The following is a 25,140-nucleotide window of genomic DNA, read 5'->3' as shown; positions in this document are numbered from 1 at the left end:
GATTCGATAGTTCCTTCACTTACCGCTACGTGAGCTGTACTTTCTCGTAATCTAATTTCTGTCAGAAATATATATAAAGTCGAATATGAAGAAAAGACTAGAAATATAGTAATTATCATTTTAATTTCTATCACTTTAATTTCTGATATCTGATACAAGCAGATGAGATTCAGAATATTAAACTGATTGGAATCAATATGATAAATGGAAAATTATTCATGTACTGCCTATTTGAGGCATAAAGCAAGAATTTAATTCTAAATAAATTACATCTCCAGTTTCACAAGTTACATTTACTTTTATCATTTACTTTATTATTAATTAAATTAAATTAAATTAGTCCTTCGCTATATGAGATATAACTACGATATAACATATATTACGATATAACATATGACATATATGTCATTTTAGAAGAAAATTGTAATTAACTTGCCGATAATATTCTTATTTAGCACTTGTAATAATCAATTTTGTTGCATTTATATAATATTAATAAAAGTAAGCGCAAATCTTGTGCAGTTTCTGCTGTCAATTTGCCATCAGGTTGCATGCGCAGATTCTGCTCGGTTTCTGCTGGAAATCTAACATCAAATTGCATCGCGCAGATCTTGCTCGGTTTCTGCTGTAAATTTGCCATCAGATTGCGTGCACAGATTCTGCTTGGGTTCTGCCGACAATCTGTTGTCAGATCATGTTTTACAGATTCTGCTGACAATATGTTGTCAGGTTAGATTTTACAGATTCTGCCGACAGTCTGTTGACAGGTTATGTTTTACAGACTCTGTCGCCAAAACAAAAGCTTAATGCGGACACAGATGGCTACGGTTCTGATATGGAAATCTGATCGAATTTGCTGCCAATCTGCTGCCAATTTGCTAACATTTTGCTTACTGGGTTACAGTATATTTAATATGTCACTGTTTCACCAGATGAGTCTGTGTTTATTGTAAGAGAGCCCGCTCGAGCGGAGTAATCACAAGTAGACATAAATTATTAATGCGCGAATATTACAATTATTACTGTGAAAATGTGTGAAAAATAACGCTATTTTTACTGGGTTCTAAGTTAAAGGATAGAGCTACTACATTACAGTGGGCGAGAGAACTTGGACTAATATTGAGTTCGCGATTTTGCAAAATTCATAAATGCGCGATGGTTTTGGATGAGTCTTATGGTATATGCGGAAGGTTTCGGTGTCGTAAACGTGGAAAATATGAGCATAGTGTTACAGTTGCACATAATACATGGTTTGAAAGATGCCATACATCAATGGAAAAATGTCTGATAATAACATATTGTTTTGCTGTTGATATGTCTTTTGAACAAGCTATTCGTGAAAGCAGTTGGCTTAGCGGTGAAGTAACATCTTCTGAAACGGTATCAGATAGATATTCATTCTGTCATGAAGTTTGTGCAATAGGTTTGGATAAAAAATATGAAGGAGAAGGCTATATTGGAGGAGACGATTTTATCGTGGAAATTGATGAATGTAAAATTGGTCGAAGAAAGTATGAACGAGGCCGCATTGTTGAGGGTTGTTGGATATTTGGAATGATTGTGCGTGGAGAGTCTACCGATTATCATCTAGAAATATGCCCTGATAACAAACGGGATGCGACAATTTTATTAAAATTAATAAAAAAACATGTTGCTCCTGGTACGGAAATCCACTCTAACTGTTGGAAAGGATATGAGAATTTAGAAGAACATGGTTATAAACATTATACTGTGAACCATTCAATGGAATTTGTAAATTCAGATAGCGGAGCACATACTCAAACTATCGAATCATTATGGCGTGTAATGAGAAGATTTCTGAGTCGAGGTAGAATTATGAAAGATAATATGGCTGATCATTTGTGTGAGTTTCTGTGGAGGCGAAATGTGAAAAAATATAAATTAGATTCATTTGAAAAATTAATTGAAGACAAAATATATATATTATGGCTAAAAAAAGAGAGAATTATAAAAATTGTTAACATTTTTATTTTGATATTCTATTTTCATAATTCTTAGACTTCTTCGTATATGTTAGAACGCTTTATATATATTTGTTATTAAATGTTATGTTATAAAATGTGTTATGTTATTATGATAAATTTGTTTAATAGGTTTAACTTATTTGAATACACATTATGAATAATTATACAGGGTTTACCAAAAGTGTGGAAACCCCTTAATATTTCGAAAAATACGCATTTAAAAAAAAATGTTTCATACAAAAGTTATAGGGTTTTATGTGGCGCATTACACAGCAACATTATTATGACCTCGAATAGCGTTGTCAAGGTTATGTGAAGGTCACCTCCAATTTTTTAAATGGGACACCCTATATGCTTTTGCATATTCTTGTAGCTTATCTCGAGAGCTTTCTAAAACACTATAATTAAGTTAGTTTTCATTAAGTACTTTCCGAGTTATGAGGCTTGAAATCACTTCTTAATTTTACATAAACCGTAAAATATCTAGTAAAATATTCATTTTTCGATTATCTTACCTTAATACTTTTATGTACAAAATAATGAGAGGAATCAATTGGTGTAAAGAAAAAACATAGTTGTTTTTAAAAAAAAATATGTAATTGTTAATTGCAAATTACATATTTTTTCTTAAAAACAACTATGTTTTTTCTTTACACCAATTGATTTCTCTCATTATTTTGTACATAAAAGTATTAAGATAAGATAATCGAAAAATAAATATTTTACTAGATATTTTACGGTTTATGTAAAATTAAGAAATGATTTTAAGCCTCATAACTCGGAAAGTACTTAATGAAAACTAACTTAATTGTAGTGTTTTGGAAAGCTCTCGAGATAAGCTACAAGAATATGAAAAAGCATATAGGGTGTCCCATTTAAAAAGTTGGAGGTGACCTTCACATAACCTTGACAACGCTATTCGAGGTCATAATAATGTTGCTGTGTAATGCGCCACATGAAACCCTATAACTTTTGTATGACATTTTTTTTTAAATGCGTATTTTTCGAAATATTAAGGGGTTTTCACACTTTTGGTAAACCCTGTATATATATATTTTTGTAAAAGAAAATAATTATTTAAATATAATATAATATATAATAAATATTTAAATATATTTTTCTGTATAAATTGTTTCTTGTTGACTTTTGTATTCTGATATTCGACGTTCATTTTTAAAATTGATATTTCGAAAACTATTTATCGTAGAACATATAAATTTAATAAATTTAAGCTTATTTGAATACACATTAAGAATAATTATTTGAATAAATTATTGCAATCGTCCCAAATAGTGTAATAGACAATAATTTATATATAACTTTATTTAAATATTTTTTAGCATTAAATGTTTGTATCGGTAAAAATCCGCTTAAGGACATTCATTTGACATCATTTACAGTGTTTCTACAAAAATTCGTGACATCGAGCGTTCGTCGTTTCGGAAGTTTGTTCGAATTTTCGTACACATTAATTGCGTTTCATTTTGTAATTTCGATGATATAAGTACGACGAAATATAATTTAAAAAATTTTTTACGCACTACGTTCGGTGTTTATGGTTCTATTGCCTTTTACATTTAATTTGCAATAATATATAACAATTTCTGAATTTTTATAACACAAAATTTATATAACACAAAAAATATAATAGAATTTAATAAAAAAATGCTTTATTATTTAAAAATTAGTTAAATTTTGATAATAAATTATTTTTATAGTATAATGTTCTTTTTATTTTAGTTCGATAATTATTCTATTAATAAAGGTATAATCATAAATAATAGAATAATATATGTAACATTTATTGAAATTAAATAAAAAACTAAAATATATTTATATATTATAGAAATTAAAAAGAAATATCTTTTATATATGTATATACTAGTAAATATTTTAATTCAATATGTGAAAATTACTTGTTAATTTATAGATAAATAATTTTTAAAATAATATACGTTATTATAATGAAATTTAGGTAAAAACACAATTTAAAAAATTTATTACATTATTTTATTACATTATAGTAATTATTTGCATATATATTTAAAAAATAAACAAAACAAAAATTATTAATTAAACATAATTAACAAACATTGTTTTTTTTTAAGAATTCCTATTTAATATATTACATATATCGCATAATGGAATTATTTGCAATTGCACGTATTGCGAACTTGGTGAACTCGGATTACTTTACTGCGTTCTGAAATTCATTATCATTCGCATAGAAAAGACGCGGAAACGCATGCGCACAAGATAGTCAATCAACTTATCACTTTCCATAAAAACAAAAAGTTGACGTCACATCTCGCGCATGAGTCGTAGGATCCTATTGAAAATTGCTATTAAGCGCTAACAGTGGTATAAATAGTCGTATATTGTTGAACAGTAGTATAAAACAGGATACGACATTCTTTCGGGTCGTATCTGAGAAAAAAAATGAAATAGTCGTATAAATACGACTATAGTCTGGTAATACTGCGGCCATCCCGCTTATGTCCTCATGCGCCCCCTGAGAAAGTGGATATAAACTACGTCGTTACGATAACAGACGCAGTACATGGTTCATGTCCGTGATATGGTTCATATCCGGACTCAGATATACTACTATCTGAATTAAAAATGAGACTCCAACGAGATGAGTCAGACAAAGATTAACAAACGATCGCTTTGACTTTGTCTCACCAACGATGACTATCTCGTGGACTCGTGCGGCGGCAGGCACGAGGTCTTGCCTTTCGCGCATTGCACGTAATTTGGGAAGGGCGGGATTTCATGACGTTAGTAAATTTTGAGCAATATAAAAAAATAAAAAAATAAAAAATATAATATAAAAAAATTAACATATTTATTGAGTGTTTTTTAAAATGTTTCAGTATTTATTATTCAGTCTAAATCATTTCTTGGAGACATTACAATATATATGTAATTAAAGTTTACTAAATTCTTTGAGATAGAATAAAAATATTTTGCCACTAAGAAATTAAAGTCACGATTAAAATTAAAATTAATTTCAGATGGATTGACATTGAAAAAATAAGTTAAAATCAATTAAAATTGAAATTAAATCGTGCAAGAATCTAAATTGACTTAACGCTAGATCTAACAAGGAGAGTACATGACATCCGAGTCATCGATTTTAATGAAACTTTGTGAGTGTGTAATATTTAATACATAACTAATTTATGTAAAACGCACTATTCAATCGTTTTCGAGAAAAAAGGCATTTAAAGTTTCGCGAGCACCATATAAAGCCGTGGAATAATGCAGGAACTTTAAGTTGAGCGTAGCTAGATGAGTAAGACGGTAGCGGTCGAAGCGGTGGAACCCTGGTTCGATTCTCAGCTTATCTTTTTTTCAATTTTTTTTTATTAACTCATTATTTCAAATATTTTAAAATGAATAGGAACAGGCAAAAATTACATGTAACAAATTTGAATTTTAAATTAATTATTATATAAGTAATGATATATGAAGGAGCATGCATTGTATGCCCAAGAAAGGGATACTATATTATAAAAAGAAAAAACAGAGAAAATAATAAATAATTTAAAATCTGAGTAGTCCGGATACGAACCATATCACGGACATGAACCATGTACTGCGTCTTACCGAGCGTAACTACGTAGTTTATATCCACTTTCTCAGGGGACGCATGAGGACATAAGCGGGATGACCGCTCTCAGATCTTTCTCTCTGTTATTATTATTATTATTAATATCACTTTCATAAGGTGTTGTAGAACCACAGATATCTATACTATAACTAGATCGCTAACTCCCATTGATTTTGTACATAAAATGTGTCCCCGAAAACCATGTAATATGGCGGTTGCGCATGCGTAATATTGGTGGAAAACTAATATGGTGGACACTTGTAACCAGCTACTATTTAAGTTTTCACCTTAAAACTTTGTACTTTTTACATTATAAACTTTTAATTTTGTAATAAAATAAATATAAATATATATATAAATGTTATATACATATATTTTAAATCTTTATATATTTTTAATCTTCTATATATATTTTTAATCTTGATTTTAATTATATCATATACCTTTTAAATATATTTTGATATATTTTATCTTTAAAGGCTGTGATAAATTTTAATTAAAAACGAAGAGCATTATATATTATTTAAAAATAACTTATATTCAACTGTAAGTTTATACATAAATTACATACTTATGTACATTGTACATAACATCAACCAATCACAAACGTGACTGCTGTCCACCAACGTTACGCATGCGCGAGAATTTAGTACATAAATTTCGTGGACATGTATTTGACGCAAGTTAGCGGTCTAGTATATAGTATAGATGTCTGTGTGTAGAACTGATAAAAATTATAATAACAAATTGTCCCTAGTAGCACACTTTATTGCAGCAATATTGGCTAACAATATAGGGGGGGACCGTGCACGAACTATAGAGAGCACCACCGCTATCGATGTCCGCGCTCCCATGGGACTACATCTTGAAACATTGTGGTGCAAATTATGTATAATAAACATTATAATATCTAAAAATGACAAAAATTATACAATACGGCTTTTGTATAATTTTGTATCGATGGATGTTGAACAATACAGCCAATGCTGAATAACTAAGTCCCGTTTTCAACTTTATTAAAATAATTAATAACTTTGTTCGTTTATTCATTTTTGAGCTTTCCATGTCTGGAAGTATATTTAACAGAAAAGAAAATATTGAGAAAGTAACACCAGTTAAACTGCTTAAATCCTTATCATTTTCCCTGGTGAAAATTAAACGCTTCTCGAAGTGTCAAAGAAGCGTAAACGAACAGAATAAACGCTTCTTAGAAGCTTTATTAACTTCCCATTAGTTCTTCGCGATTTAAAATCTTCGTGCATATTTCTCGAACGCTCCATAAAGTGTATACGAAGCATTCCGTTACGCTTCCCTTACGCTTTAATATTTCATGTTTTCCTTTACGTTCCCCAAACGCTCCATAAAATGTGAACGAAGCACTCCGATACGTTTCCCACACACTTCAATGATTGACATTTAGAAACTCTTCATTTACACTTCCTAAACGCTCCATAAAATGTGAACGAAGCACTCCAATACGCTTCCCGCACACTTCAATGATTGACATTTTAGGAACTCTTCATTTACACTTCCTAAACGCTCCATAAAATGTAAACGAAGCACTCCAAAACGCTTCCTATACACTTCAATGATTGATTGACTTAGAAACTCTTCATCCACATTTCTTCAACGCTTAAACACTGCACAAAACATGTATGAAATACTTTCCATACACTTTAACAATTTAAAGAAATATTTTTAAGGACGTCAAAGTTTCGCGCGAGCACGCAAGGATCTGTTAGTTCGTTCGTTTACCGCTACGCGCGCTATCTTTCTCGTATTTAAGTTTAGTTATGAGAATTATATAAAGAGTTTACAAAGAGTAACAAATAAGATTATAAAGATATACTTCAATTTAATTTCTGATCTCGATGTAGGAGCTTCAGATATTAAATTGATTTTTATAAGTCGGACAAGTAAATGTCTGGCGAATAAACGAAAATAATCCGTTTATTACCTATTTAAAATATAAAGTGCAATATTAACGGTACAATATAAATATAATAGAGTATAAACATTTTATTCGTATTCGCCAATAAGTTTGATGACATTTCATTTACGTTCTTTAAAAATTATATTAGATATTTCCCCTGGCGAAAATAATTATCGGAGCGTAAGTCGAATGTAAGGAAAGAGTAACAGAAGTGTAAACGAAGCTTCTAGGAGGCGTAAATTGAAACAACGAAACGTAAACGAAGTGATAACGCTTCATTACACTTACCCTTACATTCGACTTACGCTCCGATATTTATTTTCGCCAGGGTCATTCATGTTTGTCGGAGAGTTCGATAACGTTTCGTTTACGTTCCTTAAGGAGTTTGATGACGCTCCGTTTACATTTAAAAGATATTTCGTTCACGCTTGTCGGAGAGTTTGATGACGCTTCGTTAACGCTTTTCTAACACTTAATAGCCGCTTTCTTTACGTTCCGATGTTTCAATTTACGCTTTTTAATAGCTTCGTTTACGCTTCCGTCACTTTTCCGTTACATTAGATTTACTCTCCAATTCATGCTTTGTTAACGCTCGGTTTACATTTTATTTTCGCCAGGGTTTAATTGAAGTTATCCCATGGAAACCTGGGCAGTATAGTTTTGTGGAATCTTGATCAATAGGATTAGCTAAAATCTTGAACATTTTTCTCCAATATCGGTAAATTAGCATCGCAGATCTTATCTACCGTTTTTTTCAATGCAATGTTCACCTGTACTTCTGCAATACTCATACCATCATGATAATTGAAATTACAAAAAAAATATGTAGCCTCATTTGAAATGTTATTCGTCCTCATCGGTCTGGCAAGTTATACTTCGATAATTTACTTTTGAAACATTTGTAACAATATCTTGACAATTATGCTGCTCCAATTCAATGTGATTATCAATGTTTACAACTCGGTTTGAACGATGTTCTTGTCGTTCAAATCTGTACAGATTGGATTGTTTTTATTTATTTTATCAGCAAAAAATATGTAGCCTCATTTGAAATGTTATTCGTCCTCATCGGTCTGGCAGGTTATACTTCGATAATTTACTTTTGTAGGAAGATAAGATGGATGCAATGGATGTTCCGATTTCGTGTTATTAATGAAATGAGCACTACAGATTTTTGTATTCTTCGTTGTTCCCAATTCGTTGGATTTTTACTAAAATCGATAACAAATTCAAAGTTATTTATTGAAGGTTATGATATATAATCGCGTAAGTTATATGTCTCTTGATCTAATATTTTATAATCTGCGAACGTTGCATTATTTATTAAAAACTTCATTATTATTATTATTAATAAAATACTTACACGTAATTTTTAACTGCATTAATCCATTTATTTCGCTTAACATTTTTCCATGGAGTATGGACAGTGCTCTCCGGAAAAGAATAAAATTTAATTGGTGGATTAATATCCTGAACAGATCTTGGTGTATTCGAACAACCTCGAATGCAACAACTTCTTCTTGATAAAGGCATCACGAAATATATTTTTATTTTATCAATTTAATGTAAATAAACAATAACTTTCATATATGCAAGTAATAAATTTCACCACATAAATGTTGATATTGGCCATCAGATGGCACTGCAAACGCCTTGCACGGTCCCTATATATCCAATATTTCCCATGTTGGTTCAATATTGCAAAGTAAACGCGATTTCATTTTGAGCCAATATTGAATTGTAATATTGAACGAATATATTATTTTCATCTTTAACCAAAATTGGCTAATTATACATACCCAAATATTTTTACATTGGATATAGATCAGTTTCTAATATATGACGGAATTCACCATAAAAAGCTTTCCTTTTCGCCACCTAGCTGCGAGGCGCGAAGCTCGTGGAAGTATATGAATATCTACTAGATATCTTTGTTAGTTACTTGGTGAATATACACTCACATGCAAAAAAACGGGCCAAAATTTTAGCAAAATTTTTTACAAATTTCAGATTTTTATTCAGATTATCAGATTGATTTACTAATTTTATAAAAGCGCAGATTTCCTACAAATAATATGATTTTTTAATTAATTATAAAGAAAAAGTTACCGCAAATATAACAATTATATTAAATAAATTTCACATATAATGTGTGAACGTGCAATATTGGCAACACATTTACTTCATTACCAATATTGGTATTATAATGGATACAATCATATTAGCAACACATTTATATTTATTTAGTAGCCAATATTGGTCATCATGGACACAGCAATATTGGCAGAACACACTTGCATTTTGTTACAACCAATATTAGTTTTACATTTGGAAATATTGGCCAAGATATTTCCAATATAACCAATATTTAGCCAAGGTATACCAATATTTTGCCAATGTATTTTGCTACTAGGGATATATATATATATATATGTAAATAATATATGGTATATATATATATATACCATATATATATATATATATGGTATATATATATATATATATATATATATATATATATATATACACGGTGAGTCATTTTAATCTATAATCCCAATTATCTCGTTGGCAAAGCATGACAGAGAAAAAATTTTCCCACAAAAGTTGTTTGTTTCTTTGGGGGCCATAAGATGGCACCATTGGTTTGACCTTGAAGAGTCATTTGAAGGTCACGTGAAGGTCACCTTCAATTTCTTAAATGGAACCTACATTTTCTCATTACATATTCTTGTAGCTTATCTCGAGAGCTTTCCAAAACACTATAATTAAGTACCTTTTTGTTAAGCACTTTTTGAGTTATGAGGCTTGAAATAATTTCTTAATTTTACATAAACCGTAAAATATCTTGTAAAATATTCATTTTTCGATTATCTTACCTTAATACTTTTACGTACAAAATAATGAGAGGAATCAATTGGTGTAAAGAAAACACATAGTTGTTTCGAAGAAAAAATATGTAATTTGCAATTAACAATTCCATATTTTTTCTTGTTTCATAGTTGTTTCGAAGAAAAAATATGTAATTTGCAATTAACAATTACATTTTTTTTTTCGAAACAATTATGTGTTTTCTTTACACCAATTGATTCCTCTCATTATTTTGTACATAAAAGTATTAAGGTAAAATAATCGAAAAAATAATATTTTACAAGATATTTTACGGTTTATGTAAAATTAAGAAATGATTTCAAGCCTCATAACTCGGAAAGTACTTAATGAAAACTAACTTAATTGTAGTGTTTTGGAAAGCTCTCGAGATTAGTTACAAGAATATGTAATAAAAGGGAGTTCCATTTAAAAAATCCAAAGTGACCTTGCCCTGACCTTGACAACGCCACCCAAGGTCAAACCAATGATACCATCTTATGTCCCCCTTCAAGCCATACAACTTATATCCGAAACATTTTTCGATTTAATGCAATGTTTCTGAGATATTCGCGTGTATTGATTAAAATAGTCTACCCTGTATGTACAGGGTGTTCGGAAATTCAATCGACAAATTTTCAGAGATTGTCGGGGGCACCATAAGAATCATTTTTTGCAAATGAACCTGGGGTCGGAAACGTGTCATTACATCGCTACGGCATACGGAGTGTTCGAAAGTGTCGGGACCTCGAAATATCACAAAAAATAGATTTTACAAAAAATTGTTTCAAACAAAAGTTGTAGGGTGTAAAAAGGCCTATTTACTGGTGTCATGTGTATGACCTTGGATGGCGTCGCCATGAATTTTTGGAGGACTACAAGAATATGCAATAAAAAGTGGAGGGTTCCATTTCAAAAATTCAAGGTGGCCTTGTCGTGACCTTGTCGACGCCATCCAAGGTCAAACACATGGCGCCAATAAATAGAATTTTATACCCTACAACTTTTGTTTGAAACAATTTTTTGTAAAATCTATTTTTTGTGATATTTCGAGGTCCCGACACTTTCGAACACTCCGTATGCCGTAGCGATGTAATGACACGTTTCCGACCCCAGGTTCATTTGCAAAAAATGATTCTTATGGTGCCCCCGACAATCTCTGAAAATTTGTCGTTGAATTTCCGAACACCCTGTATATAAGATCCGAACATTGAGAGTTATTGTTCTCGATAAAAGATTGGATCGCTCATGTCGATTACTCTGTCGAGTGTGCAAATACGCCTTAAGAATTAAGATTAAATGGATATGGGCGTGCATACACGTGTAATACGTGTGTATGTGTGTGCATACGTGTGAGAGATTAATTTATCGTATAGTAATTTTCAAAAATCATCCCTTGGGAGATGGAAATTAATATCTCAGGAACGTAAAAATATGGAACTTATTTGATTAAATAAAATTTCTAAAAAAATAATTGTCATATAATAACAATTTTGAAAAATAGTAATAATTTAGAAACAACCCCTTGGGGATGAAATCTAATATTTCAGAAACGGTGCACAACAAAAATATAAAACCTGTACTGTTAGTTAAAATTTCTACAAAGATTAATTTAACGTATAATAATAATTTTTAAAAACCACCCCTTGGGGGTGAAATCTAATACTTCAAAAACGGTGCACCACAAAAATATAAAACCTTTACTGTCAGTTATGACTTGTAGAAAGACTAATTAAGCGTATAATAATAATTTTTAAAAACAACCCCTTGGAGGTGAAATCTAATATTTCAGAAACGGTGCACCACAAAAATATAAAATCTGTACTGTTAGTTATGACTTGTAGAAAGACTAATTAAGCGTATAATAACAATTTTTAAAAACCATCCCTTGGGGGTGAAATCTAATATTTCAGAAACGGTATACCACAAAAATATAAAACCTGTGCCGTTAGTTAAGGTTTCTACAAAGACTAATTTAGCGTATAATAATAATTTTTAAAAACCATCCCTTGGGGGTGAAATCTAATATTTCAGAAACGGTGCACCACAAAAATATAAAACTTATACTGTTAGTTATGACTTGTAGAAAGACTAATTAAGCGTATAATAACAATTTTTAAAAACCACCCTTTGGGGGTGAAATCTAATATTTCAGAAACGATGCACCACAAAAATATAAAACCTGTACTGTTAGTTATGACTTGTAGAAAGACTAATTAAGCGTATAATAACAATTTTTAAAAACCACCCCTTGGGGGTGAAATCTAATATCAGAAACGGTAAACCACAAAAATATAAACCTGTGCCGTTAGTTAAGGTTTCTACAAAGACTAATTTAGCTTATAATAATAATGTTTAAAAACCACCTCTTGGGGGTGAAATCTAATATTTCAGAAACGATGCACCACAAAAATATAAAACCTGTACTGTTAGTTATGACTTGTAGAAAGACTAATTAAGCGTATAATAACAATTTTTAAAAACCACCCCTTGGGGGTGAAATCTAATATCAGAAACGGTAAACCACAAAAATATAAACCTGTGCCGTTAGTTAAGGTTTCTACAAAGACTAATTTAGCTTATAATAATAATGTTTAAAAACCATCCCTTGGGGGTGAAATCGAATATTTCAGAAATGGTGCACCACAAAAATATAAAACCTGTACTGTTAGTTATGACTTGTAGAAAGACTAATTAAGCGTATAATAACAATTTTTAAAAACCATCTCTTGGGGATGAAATCTAATATTTCAGAGACGGTGAGCCACAAAAATATAAAACCTATGCCGTTAGTTGAGGTTTCTACAAAGACTAATTTAGCGTATAATAATAATTTTTAAAAACCATCCCTTGGGGGTGAAATCGAATATTTCAGAAATGGTGCACCACAAAAATATAAAACCTGTACTGTTAGTTATGACTTGTAGAAAGACTAATTAAGCGTATAATAACAATTTTTAAAAACCATCTCTTGGGGATGAAATCTAATATTTCAGAGACGGTGAGCCACAAAAATATAAAACCTATGCCGTTAGTTGAGGTTTCTACAAAGACTAATTTAGCGTATAATAATAATTTTTAAAAACCATCCCTTGGGGGTGAAATCGAATATTTCAGAAATGGTGCACCACAAAAATATAAAACCTGTACTGTTAGTTATGACTTGTAGAAAGACTAATTAAGCGTATAATAACAATTTTTAAAAACCATCTCTTGGGGATGAAATCTAATATTTCAGAGACGGTGAGCCACAAAAATATAAAACCTATGCCGTTAGTTGAGGTTTCGACAAAGACTAATTTCGCGTATAATAATAATTTTTAAAAATCACCCCTTGGAGGTGAAATATAATATTTCAGAAACGGTGCACCACAAAAATATAAAACCTGTACTGTTAATTACGACTTGTAGAAAGACTAATTTACCGTACAGTAACAATTTTCAAAAATAAAAAATTATCCCTAAAAATAATTTACTAATATTTTCCCCCAAAAAATAATTTACAGAAAGCATAAAAAATTTGACAACAAGGTGTGAAATCTCTCTAAAAATACCTTGCAAAGGTAAAAAAAATACGCCGAGTACATAAAAAATATTTCGCTTTGTATGCAACAAAACGTTTAATAAAAAAATGTCCCTAAAAATAATTTACTAATATTTTCCCCCAAAAAATAATTTACAGAAAGCATATAAAATTTGACAAAAAGGTGTGAAATCCCTCTAAAAAAACCTTGCAAAGGTAAAAAAAAATACGCCAAGTACATAAAAAATATTTCGCTTTGTATGCAACGAAACGTTTAATAAAAAAGTGTCCCTAAAAATAATTTACTAATATTTTCCCCCAAAAAATAATTTACAGAAAGCATATAAAATTTGACAAAAAGGTGTGAAATCCCTATAAATTATTTTTAAGGACTTTTTTCATTAAACATTTTGTTGCACATAAGGTAGAATATTTTTTATATATATGGCGTATTTTTTTAACCTTTGTAAGGTTTTTTTTTAGAGGGATATCACATCTTTTTGTAAAATTTTATATCCTTTCTACAAATTAATTTTTGGTGGAAAATTTTTGTAAATTATTTTTATATATATATAGGGACATTTTTTATTAAACGTTTTGTTGCATACAAAGCGAAATATTTTTTATGTACTTGGCGTATTTTTTTTTATCTTTGCAAGGTTTTTTTTAGAGAGATTTCACACCTTTTTGTCAAAGGGCCTAGGGGGATAAGCATGTAAAAGTTGCCCCCGCCCGTATCAAGTCGAGATTGGCATCATAAATTGGCATCTATGTGTCTAAAAAATCCTGTAAATATCAACCTTAAAATTGCATTTTTGTAGGAGTTATGGAGAGGGAAAGCAAAATCAAAAAAGTAATTTTTCTCGAAAATGACTGAACCGATTTTGATGAAAAAAATATATGTTATGAACATCAACAAGACTATTTTAAGAATAAATTAAAAAAAAAATTCTGACCAAAAATACGAGTAAAAAAAATTTTTGAATTTTTCAAAATTTTTTTTGAGGTTATGTTTTAGAGATACACCTCCAATTTTTTTTTTTTTTAATCTTAAAATGTCTGCTTTAACATCTATTTTTTCCAAATTTTTCGTAGAGGTACTTCATGGCGAAAAATGATGAAAATCATGCATGCGGCGCGGTACCACGCTTTCACAGAACACTCTCGCTCCAGGCGCGTATATCGAATGTTCTAGTCTGGTTAGTATGCTGGATTTTTGAATTATTTTACGACAAAGTTAGTAAAAATTTAGATTTTATTTTTACTTGTACGTTTATTTTAAGCGCCTTTCGAAAAAGTTAAGTTTTAGTGAAATTATGATTTCTGTAACGATACCTACGTGATTCATCAGATCAGATGAAATAATTGAAAATCTATTTCGTGAAAAACGGTTAAAAAGAATGTTAACATTTTATGTATATAAAGTATTTAAATAAGGATCGTCAGTTCGTCAGATCTGCAGTTAGTCTATAAAAATAAGTGTCCAGAATTCACTATGAAAAGGATGCAGTACGGTTTTGAACTCCTTATCGGAGTGCTTTGTTAGTGTGAGTCCCCTCGCCTCTCACAAATCGGAGTGCTTTTTTAGTCTGAGTCCCCTCGCCTCTCAGAAAACCGGGTACTTTTTATAGGAGTTGAGATTATTATTTTTTTAATCTTCATCACTATCACTCTCAATTACTGGAATGTAATTGTTTTTCTTGAATACTTCGCTGAGTATTTCGGCCGGTTTGAAAATTTTTGATAAATACCTAGCATGAGATAAATAATACACCACTGCAGCAATATGGGAGCAACCAACAGACCGTTTGCCATTGGCACATTCACATGTGTAATGTGTCAAACCAGAAACCAACACTGTTAGGTTTATATCTTAAGAAGCATCGATATGCTGTTCGAGAAATATGACGAGATGGAACTTTCAATTTGAGTACATTTGACTGATCTTTAACATACTCAATTTTTAGTTTACCATCTTTGTCAACCATTTCTGCCAAATATGATATGGCTTGACCGAGTTGGTATGAACCGGTGAATAAGATTTTCAAATCTCTTTCTGTCATTTCTACTAACTTTGTCGTAAAATAATTCAAGAATCCAGCATACTAACCAGACTAGAACATTCGATATACGCGCCTGGAGCGAGAGTGTTCTGTGAAAGCGTGGTACCGCGCCGCATGCATGATTTTCATCATTTTTCGCCATGAAGTACCTCTACGAAAAATTTGGAAAAAATAGATGTTAAAGCAGACATTTTAAGATTTAAAAAAAAAAAAAATTGGAGGTGTATCTCTAAAACATAACCTCAAAAAAAATTTTGAAAAATTCAAAAATTTTTTTTACTCGTATTTTTGGTCAGAATTTTTTTTTTAATTTATTCTTAAAATAGTCTTGTTGATGTTCATAACATATATTTTTTTCATCAAAATCGGTTCAGTCGTTTTCGAGAAAAATCACTTTTTTGATTTTGCTTTCCCTCTCCATAACTCCTACAAAAATGCAATTTTAAGGTTGATATTTACAGGATTTTTTAGACACATAGATGCCAATCTATGATGCCAATCTCGACTTGATACGGGCGGGGGCAACTTTTACATGCTTATCCCCCTAGGCCCTTTTATATGCTTTCTGTAAATTATTTTTTGGTGGAAAATATTAGTAAATTATTTTTAGGGACATTTTTTTATTAAACGTTTTGTTGCCTACAAAGCGAAATATTTTTTATGTACTTGGCGTATTTTTTTTTACCTTTGCAAGGTTTTTTTAGAGAAATATATATATATATATATATATATATATATATATATACATATATACAGCCTTGGCCAAAAGTATTAGGCACCTTATAATAATTCAATTATCTTATAATGTTTTCGTGTAAAGGAGAAATGAAACCATAGAATTTATAAAGGAAAGTGTTTTTTATTGTTTTTCAATATTTAGGCTCCTCCTGTAATTACAGCAGCAATTCTTTTGGGCATAGTGGCTACTAATTGACGACATTGTTCTGATGTTATCATGTTCCATTCTTTCTTTAAAGCAAGTTTAAGGCTTTCTTTTGATGTTATGTTGTGTTGTCATATCTTTATTTTCAATATAGACCACAAATGTTCGATTGGATTTAAGTCTGGCGATTGCGCAGGCCAGTCTAATAATTGAATTTTATTTTTAGCCATCCACTTCATTTGTGACATGGTGCATTGTCCTGCATCTTTTAAAATTTTAATACAACACGCGCTGTTCATTCGACTCTCGCAAATGAAAATTTCGCCCACGCCATTAGCACTCATGCAGCCCCAGATCATTATGCCCAGATAGCACACAATATTCTATGAATATTCTTATAAAGTACGAATGTTCTTAATTTTGGAATATTTGAATTGAATATTATATGAATATACGTAGAATGTTAAAATCGTAAATCATATATTTCTAATAGAGAAGAATATTCTTAGAATATTCGTTGAATTTATTCATTGCACATTTTATTGCGCATGTGCAGTATACAAGAAATTCGAATTAAATTAAGTGTAAAAGAACTCTTAAGACCATACGCACTACGAGCCTTTAAACGGCCATTATTCGTGAGCGGGTTTGTCTTTTGTCGTCATGTGTCGTCATGTGTCGTTAAGTGTTTGGCCATGTTTGCCATGTGCTTTACATAAAATATCGTTTTAATTAGAGGTAATCATCTTTCTTCTTTTATTAATTTCATTTTATCAAATATTAAATAAAACTTAAGAATATTTTTTTATATATTTTTAGTAATATTTTTTACATTCTTTTAACAGTTCAGGATCAATGTATTTCAGTACATTTAAGGTTATGCTTGAAGAAAATCACACAAAATACATACCCAGCAAACACCGAGTAACAGTTATATAACTATTACTTGATGTTGGGTATATTGTATCTATTTATTTTCTTATTCTTCATGTAAAATTCTCTTTATATTACAGTGTTCAAGCATCTATATTCTAATAATATTACGTTGCGTCATTTTTGGGTGATTACACACTGGGTCATTAGGACACGAAGCATAAAAGTAAGTACAAATCAAAAACTACTTTATTAGTTTATTTCTTCTTTTTTTTCACATATCATTGCCAGAGAAAATTCTATAATTATTCTTATACATTTAAAAAAAGAATTTGTTTCACTTTAAATTTAAATTGCTTGAATTTTGTTTCAATTTTAGATTTTGGTACTAGCCTTATATTATATAATAATAATAATAATAATAATAATAATAATATCTTTATTGTCCCCTCAGGGTTACAATCTATTACAAAAAATCTTAAATCTACTTTTATCCTAAACTTAACCTATACTTATTAACTACTTGAGGGATCGCGAATCTCTTCGCTCCCCCTCCCTCCTTTACACACACACACACACGCCCTCGACTTCCGCTTCCTCTTGCTTTTCATTCAACCTCTCAACTCCGTCGTCCCTCCCTCTATCCTCTCTCTCTCTCTCTCTCTCTCTCTCTCTCTCTCTTCCATTCCTCTTCCTCTGCCTCTCTTCTCCCTCCTCTATCCTTTCTTACTTCTCTTTCTTTCTCTATCTCTCTCATCCACCATTCTCCTCCCCCAATATCCACCCTGCCATTTCCTGCCAGCTTTCCCCCCCAGTCCTCCACACTCTACACCCCTCCCATACGTGTTTCCAAGTCTCCGTCTCCCCTTCACATAACCTACACATCCTTTTATCTTCCTCTTCCCAATAATTACTCTCCCCTATCTCATTCCCCAATCTAAACCTCAATACCCTCCTCCACCTGCTCTCTCCCCATCCCTTCTTTAAATATTCTGGTATTCCTTCTTCCTTTATCATCTTATACCATCTGTTATCTTGAGTCTCTTACCCTTCCTTCTCTCTCCAACCTTTGCTCCTCTTTGTCCCTCTTAATCAATTCTTCAAACCATTCATCCCCTTCCTCTCTCTTCCTCTCTACCTCTCCAATCCCCCATCCCCTGCTTTCAAAGAACCTCTTTCTCTCCTCCTCCCACTCTGATCCTACCTTTCCCTCCCTCGCCCCCTCCCTCAATTCCTCCCAGCATAGTCTCGTCAACTCACTACCTTTCCCTTCCTTCAGCCTTTCCTCAAATCCCCAAGCTCTCCTTCCCGCTCTCTCTCTTAACTTTCCCCTCTTAATTTCTTCCTTTATCAAATATCCTGGTGTTCTTCTCTCTAGGCCCATTACCCACCTCATATATCTTTCCTCCAGTCTTTCTATTCCTTCCCTTTCTTTCCAACCCCATATCTCAACTCCATAGCTCAATATTGTCCATATTAGCCTGTCAAACAGCCATAGCCTTCTACTCCAATCCTTGCCAAACTTTCTCCTCCCTATTCCCCATACTTCTCCCATTAACGCCGCCGCCCTCTTAATCCTTTCCCTAATATGTGCTTCTTGTCCTCCATTCCTCTGCAACGTATACCCCAGGTACCTAAATTCCCTTACCTCTTCCATCCTTTTTCCTCTCCACCTCCACTCTCTCTTCTTTATTCTACCTCCTCCCTTCTTAAACCTCATTACCTTCGTCTTACCTACATTCAACTCTAAACCTTTCCTCTCTATATATTCCTCCAATCTACCAATCATGCTCCTCATTTCATCTTCTTCCTCCGCCAATAGCACTATATCATCCGCATAAGCTAAGGTATATATCCTTTCTCCTCCATTCATCTTGATCCCTCTCCACTTCACCTTTCCCATCTCCTCCTCCAAGTCCGCAATCATTATACTAAATAACAACGGACTCAATGGACATCCCTGTCTTACCCCCCCTTGCCGTCCAAAAACTCTCCCCCGTTTCCTCTCCTGCTCTTACCCTACTTTTCGTCTCTCTCAGTGCTTCTTTCACTCTCTCCACTAAACCCTCTCTTATCCCTCTCATCCTTATTGTCTCACATAATACCTCTCTGTCCACCATGTCAAATGCCGCCTTCAAGTCCACAAATAATGCCACTACTCTCTTTCCCTTTCCCAATTGCCTATTTATTAGATAATTTACCACATATATGTTATCCATTGTACCCATTCCCTTCCTAAACCCTGTCTGATTCTGCGGAATCACCCTTTTAGCCTCACCTTCCTCCCTCAGTCTTTCCGCTAGCCCCATCATATACACCTTATATAATACCGCCATCAGTGTCACCCCCCTATATTTCTCCACTGTCTTTCCTTCTCCTTTCTTCACAATTGGTACAATTACCCCCTCCTTCCATCCCTCCGGCCACCCCTCTCCCTTCCACACCCCCTTGCAAAATTTCACCTTCATTTCACCCCCAGTCTACCAAATCTTTCCCTCCATATTTCCAAACCTCTCCTGGTATTCCATCGTACCCGGCTGCCTTCCCATCCTTCAACCTTCTGATTGCCCCCCTAATTTCCTCCTTGCTTATTTCCCCTTCTCCGTCCTCCCTTCTCCTCTCCCAATTTCCTCTCTCTACTCTATGCTCCACCCCTCCCAGTAGCCTCATAAAATAATCTTTCCATTCTCTCTCTTCTATATTCTCGTTCACCCTCCTCCTCTTTCTCCTACCTCTATTCACAATCTCCCACACATCCTTCTCTTTCTTTACCTGCTCCGCTTCTTTTTCCCATCTCTCACTTTCCTCCCTTTTCTTTCGCTCGCATAACTCCCTATATTCTCTTTTCTTTTCCCTATACCCTTCTTTATCTTCTCCCTCCCTCCTCCATTTCCTCAATTCCTCTCTCACTTCTCTTTTCTTATCCTTACATTCTTCATCCCACCATCCCCTTCTTATTATCCTTCCTTTTCCCTGTTCTTCCTCTGTCACCTTCATCGCCTTTTTTATTCTCACTTCCATATCCCCCCATGCTTCCTCCAATCCCTCTCCCATTGTTTTCTCTAATGTCATCTTTTCCCTAAACATTTCTCTACCCTCCTCATCCCATATCACTCTTCCCACTCCTTCTATCCTTTCCCCTCTCCTCTTCCTCTCCACTTTCCCTTCCACCCATACTTCCACCGGATGATGATCTGACTCTATTCTATCTCCTATTCTCATTCTTTTGATTCTCCCTCTCACATCCTCATCTCCAATCACATAATCTATTACTGTATATCCCTTACCCCCCGTAAACGTAAATTCGCCTTCTTCATCCCCCCTCATATTTCCATTAAAAATACTCCATCCTTTTTCTTCAACCAATTCCACTAACTTTCTTCCGTCTCTATTTATCTTTTCGTCCTTTGATCTCCTTCTTTTCTCACCTCCTGATTCCCCCTCCTCTTCCTCTCCCACCGTTCATCCCTCTTTTCCTGTTCTCGCGTTAAAGTCCCCACCTATCAGTATTCTACTTCCCACTTCCTTTTCTTCCATCCATTCCCCCATATCCTTTAACACTTCCTCTAAATTCCCCTTCACATATACTCCTATTATTTTCCACCTTTCCCCCCCACTCTCACTCTTCCTTCAATCATTCCCTCCCTTTCTGATTTTATTTCCTGTCCTTTCTCCATTACTTCTTTTCTTATCCCCATAGCCATTCCTCCCATTGCTTTCCCCTTCCTACTTCTCCTTTTTGCTATTTGTGTCCCCCATTTATATCCTTTTGGTAATTTTCCTTTTATCCTATCCCATCCCTTCTCATCCACCCATGTCTCTGACAACACAATTACGTCCCAATTTTCCAACCCCTTCCAAAAATCTCTGTCCTTATTCCTCAACCCCGCTACATTCCAGAATGCCACCCTCCATTCTTCCCTACCAATCTCCCCTCTCTTCTCCTCCCCCGTTATCCCCCCATTCTCTTCTCCACTTATCTTCCTTCCCCCTGTATTTCTCCTCTTATCTCACCTCTTTCATCTCTCAATACCTCTCCTTCGTCATCCCACCTCCACCATTGGTCTCCTATTCTTATTCTCCCTCCTCTTACCCAACTCTTCTTCCCTTCGCCTCCTCCATTTTTGCTATCTCTCCCAACCTCCATCTAACCCTCCTCTCCCTCCACGACAGGTCCTCCAGAATTCTCTCCTTTCTACCTCTTAAATTCTTCTTTTTCTCCATCACCTCCCATTTTTGCTCCTCACTTCCTAACCTGACTAATAGCATCTCCCTCCCTCTTTCTTTCACTTCTCCTATCCTTTTAACTTCCCCTACTTCCCCTTCGCTCCCACTATCCCTAATATCTTATATTATATTATAATAGTATTGTTTTTAAAATTAAATAATGCTTAAATGTAAAAAAAGTCGTACTTTTTTTAGAAAAGTTAAGAAAAATACAGACACGTGTTATGAACTTATAAATGATAATTTTAATACACGTACTGATACTATTGTTACTTCTACAGAAATTTGCAGAATCAATTGTAGTAATGAACGTAACAGCTTTGACGAGATAAGTGATAATGAAAGCTATATTTCTAATGAAAATTTTTTTGATATTTTTATGGAAAATAACAACAATAGTTTAAATAATTTTGATAACCAACGCTCTACATCGTGAGTTACCCTCTACATCTGCTTACAATAAATCTTCATTTGAAATTGTAAAACCATCTGCTAATCTATATGGTAATATTATATATTACATTCTATTTTTATTTTTACTAAACAATATTTGCTAGATGTTGTGTATTCTTTCTTCAATGTACATTATAATAATAGTTTACATAAATGTTTGTTATATCTAAAAATGGACATTACTAATTGTAAAAAATGTATGTTTATAAAAATACTTTGTTTCAGATCATAATTTCAAAAGACAAGTATTACGACAATTGCAAATAATTAATCTAAGACAACAACAAATTTCAGAAGATCTGAGCGTTTTATTGATGAAAGCAAATTCTGAAAAAGATAAACCAATTATATCAAATGAAGAGTCTATATTTAAAAATTATAATTTTCCTCTAAAAGAAATAAAAGAATTAGAAGCTATAGAAGAATTTCTAATCGAAGACAATAATTTCAAAAAGTTTGTAAGTAAATTTATTTACTGATGCATTTTTATTGTATTTATATAAATTTAGAAATTTAGAAATTTGTATTTTAGGTAACGGAAATTATAAAAATTGGAGGAACATCTTACAAACAGATGGTGAAACGCGTTTTAACAAGAATAATATCTAATGATTTGTAAGACTTATAGTTGGATAGGTTTTAAAGGAAAACGTAACTTTTCTAATCTTTGAATTTGCTCAGCAATATTAATTGCTGTACAAAAAAACGCATGGCTGTTTCGAAGCGACGATAGAGGCTGTAATAAAATATTGGCTTGTAAAATCTATCGAACGACAGAAGCAGTCAACAAAAAAAAAATTCGTAAGATTTACAAGTACAAGAAAATTTTATTTTGAATGCATATTCTCAAGTAAAAGATAATTTTATTTTAAGTGCAACTTAAGTGCAATTTTATTTTGAAGTTTTATTTTGAATGCATATTCGCAAGTAAAAGATAATTTTATTTTAAGTGCAACTTAAGTGCAATTTTAAGTACCAAAGATAAAAAATGACATTTGACATTTTTTAAAATGATTATTGTTCATTTCTAAAAATTTGAAGTGTTTTAGAAATGAACAATAATCATTTTAAAAAATGTCAAATGTCATTTTTTTCTAGTTTTCAACAATAATCATTTTTTTCTAGTTTTCTCTTTTGTTGGAATGTATAATTATTTTTATAAATTGTTTTTTTTTAAGATTCATATGTATACTTAAATATTAGACACTTAGACATAATCTTTGGTAATTCTGTTATGTTAAAAAATTTTGATTTTATGAATTCTAGAATTAAATTCAAAAGTATTATTTCCATTATAAATATAATATATTTTATATTTATATGATATTTATATAAATATTATAAAATATTAATAAATACGTGTTTATATGTATTTTTATAAAAACATGTGCAAAAAGTTTTAAAAATTATTTTTTAAAATAAAAAAATGAACTCAAAATTACTTTATGTATTTATTAATTACATAATGTAAACTTCTGTAACATATATAATCAAATAATCAGTTCTAAAAAACATGATATTGTTCATTTTCAAAAGCAGTTAAATTCATCTTTTTTATAAGAACAAAAATTACTTAACGTACAAAAGAAATTGATAATATGGAAGTGTTAAAATTAAAAAACAGATAATATCAGTTAATAGAAAAAATTAATACTTTAACATTCTCAACTTATATTATTTTCTATTTAATTTTTTGTTTTTTTTCGTAAAAAGGTGAAATTTAGTTGTTTTTGAAAATAATAATTTATGTTTATGGAGAGACTATTTATTTTATTCTAATGTAAATACATAAGTCCATATTCTGAATCCTCTTTTATCGATAAAAGTGCTTCTAAAAGTGGCTTATAAGTCTTTTCATTGGCTACAAGCCACTTTTAGAAGCACTTTTATCAATAAAAGAGGACTCAGAATATGGGCCATAGAATGAGTATAGAATATTCTGTGTAATATATTACGCACATTTATAGAACATTCTATTAGAACATATATGGAATATTCTATAAATATACATAAAATGTTACATAGAATATTCGATAGGTTATTCTAGTCACATTCAAAAAACATTTAAAATAGTGCCATTCGAATATACTGTAAACATACTATAAATATATAAGAATGTCTTATAGAATATTCGAAACATTCTTAAAGAATATTCATAGCACGTTCATAGAAATGTTTAGTGTTATCTGGGATGCTGCCTTCTCCATGTTTGACAGTAGGCACTATTCTGGGTGATATTCTTCACCAACTCTTCGTCGTACATACGATACACCAGGAGTACTAAAGATCTGAAAAAACATTGATATTTATATTATTATTTAAAAAAATTGTATGTCTAAATAAACCAACTGACGCTAGTAATAGTATTTTTTTTTAGTAAAAGATACATTAAATTATACGAACCTCAAAGTTAGATTCATCAGACCAAACTATATTTGTCCAATCCTCTTGAGTGAATTGTTGATGTTGACGAGCCCATTCTAAACGAAACTTTTTATTTTTTTCCGAGGGCTTTTTTCTGGCCTTGCCACCTTTGAGACCATTTTGTATAAATCTTCTTCTTACGGTTCTAGCAGAAATTGATATTCCAGTTTCTTCTGTGAAGACAACAGCTAGCTCAGAAGATGTTTTTCTCCGATTTTTTAATGATTCACGAATTAATTTTCGATCTTCACGGTTCGTGGTTACTCTTTTTCTGCCTGTACGCTTTCTATTCGAA

The 25,140-nt window shown here is 31.9% G+C and overlaps 2 pseudogenes across 1 annotated transcript; one reads left to right on the top strand and one right to left on the bottom strand.

Moving 5' to 3' along the window:
* Nucleotides 1-18,197: 18,197 nt before the first annotated feature.
* LOC145971916 (uncharacterized) lies at nt 18,198-21,888 on the bottom strand (annotated as a pseudogene).
* A 493-nt stretch (nt 21,889-22,381) lies between these two features.
* On the top strand, nt 22,382-23,392 carry LOC145971915 (uncharacterized; annotated as a pseudogene). The gene is made up of 3 exons (XR_014439002.1): nt 22,382-22,472; nt 22,647-22,879; nt 22,954-23,392. The product of XR_014439002.1 is annotated as an uncharacterized LOC145971915 (transcript).
* Nucleotides 23,393-25,140: the final 1,748 nt, after the last annotated feature.

Source organism: Camponotus vicinus, unplaced genomic scaffold (assembly GCF_025532165.1).
Source record: "Camponotus vicinus isolate PSW18456_S1 unplaced genomic scaffold, iyCamVici1.0 SCAF_5, whole genome shotgun sequence".
NCBI lineage: Eukaryota > Metazoa > Arthropoda > Insecta > Hymenoptera > Formicidae > Camponotus > Camponotus vicinus.
This window is presented reverse-complemented; position numbering and strand designations above follow the sequence as displayed.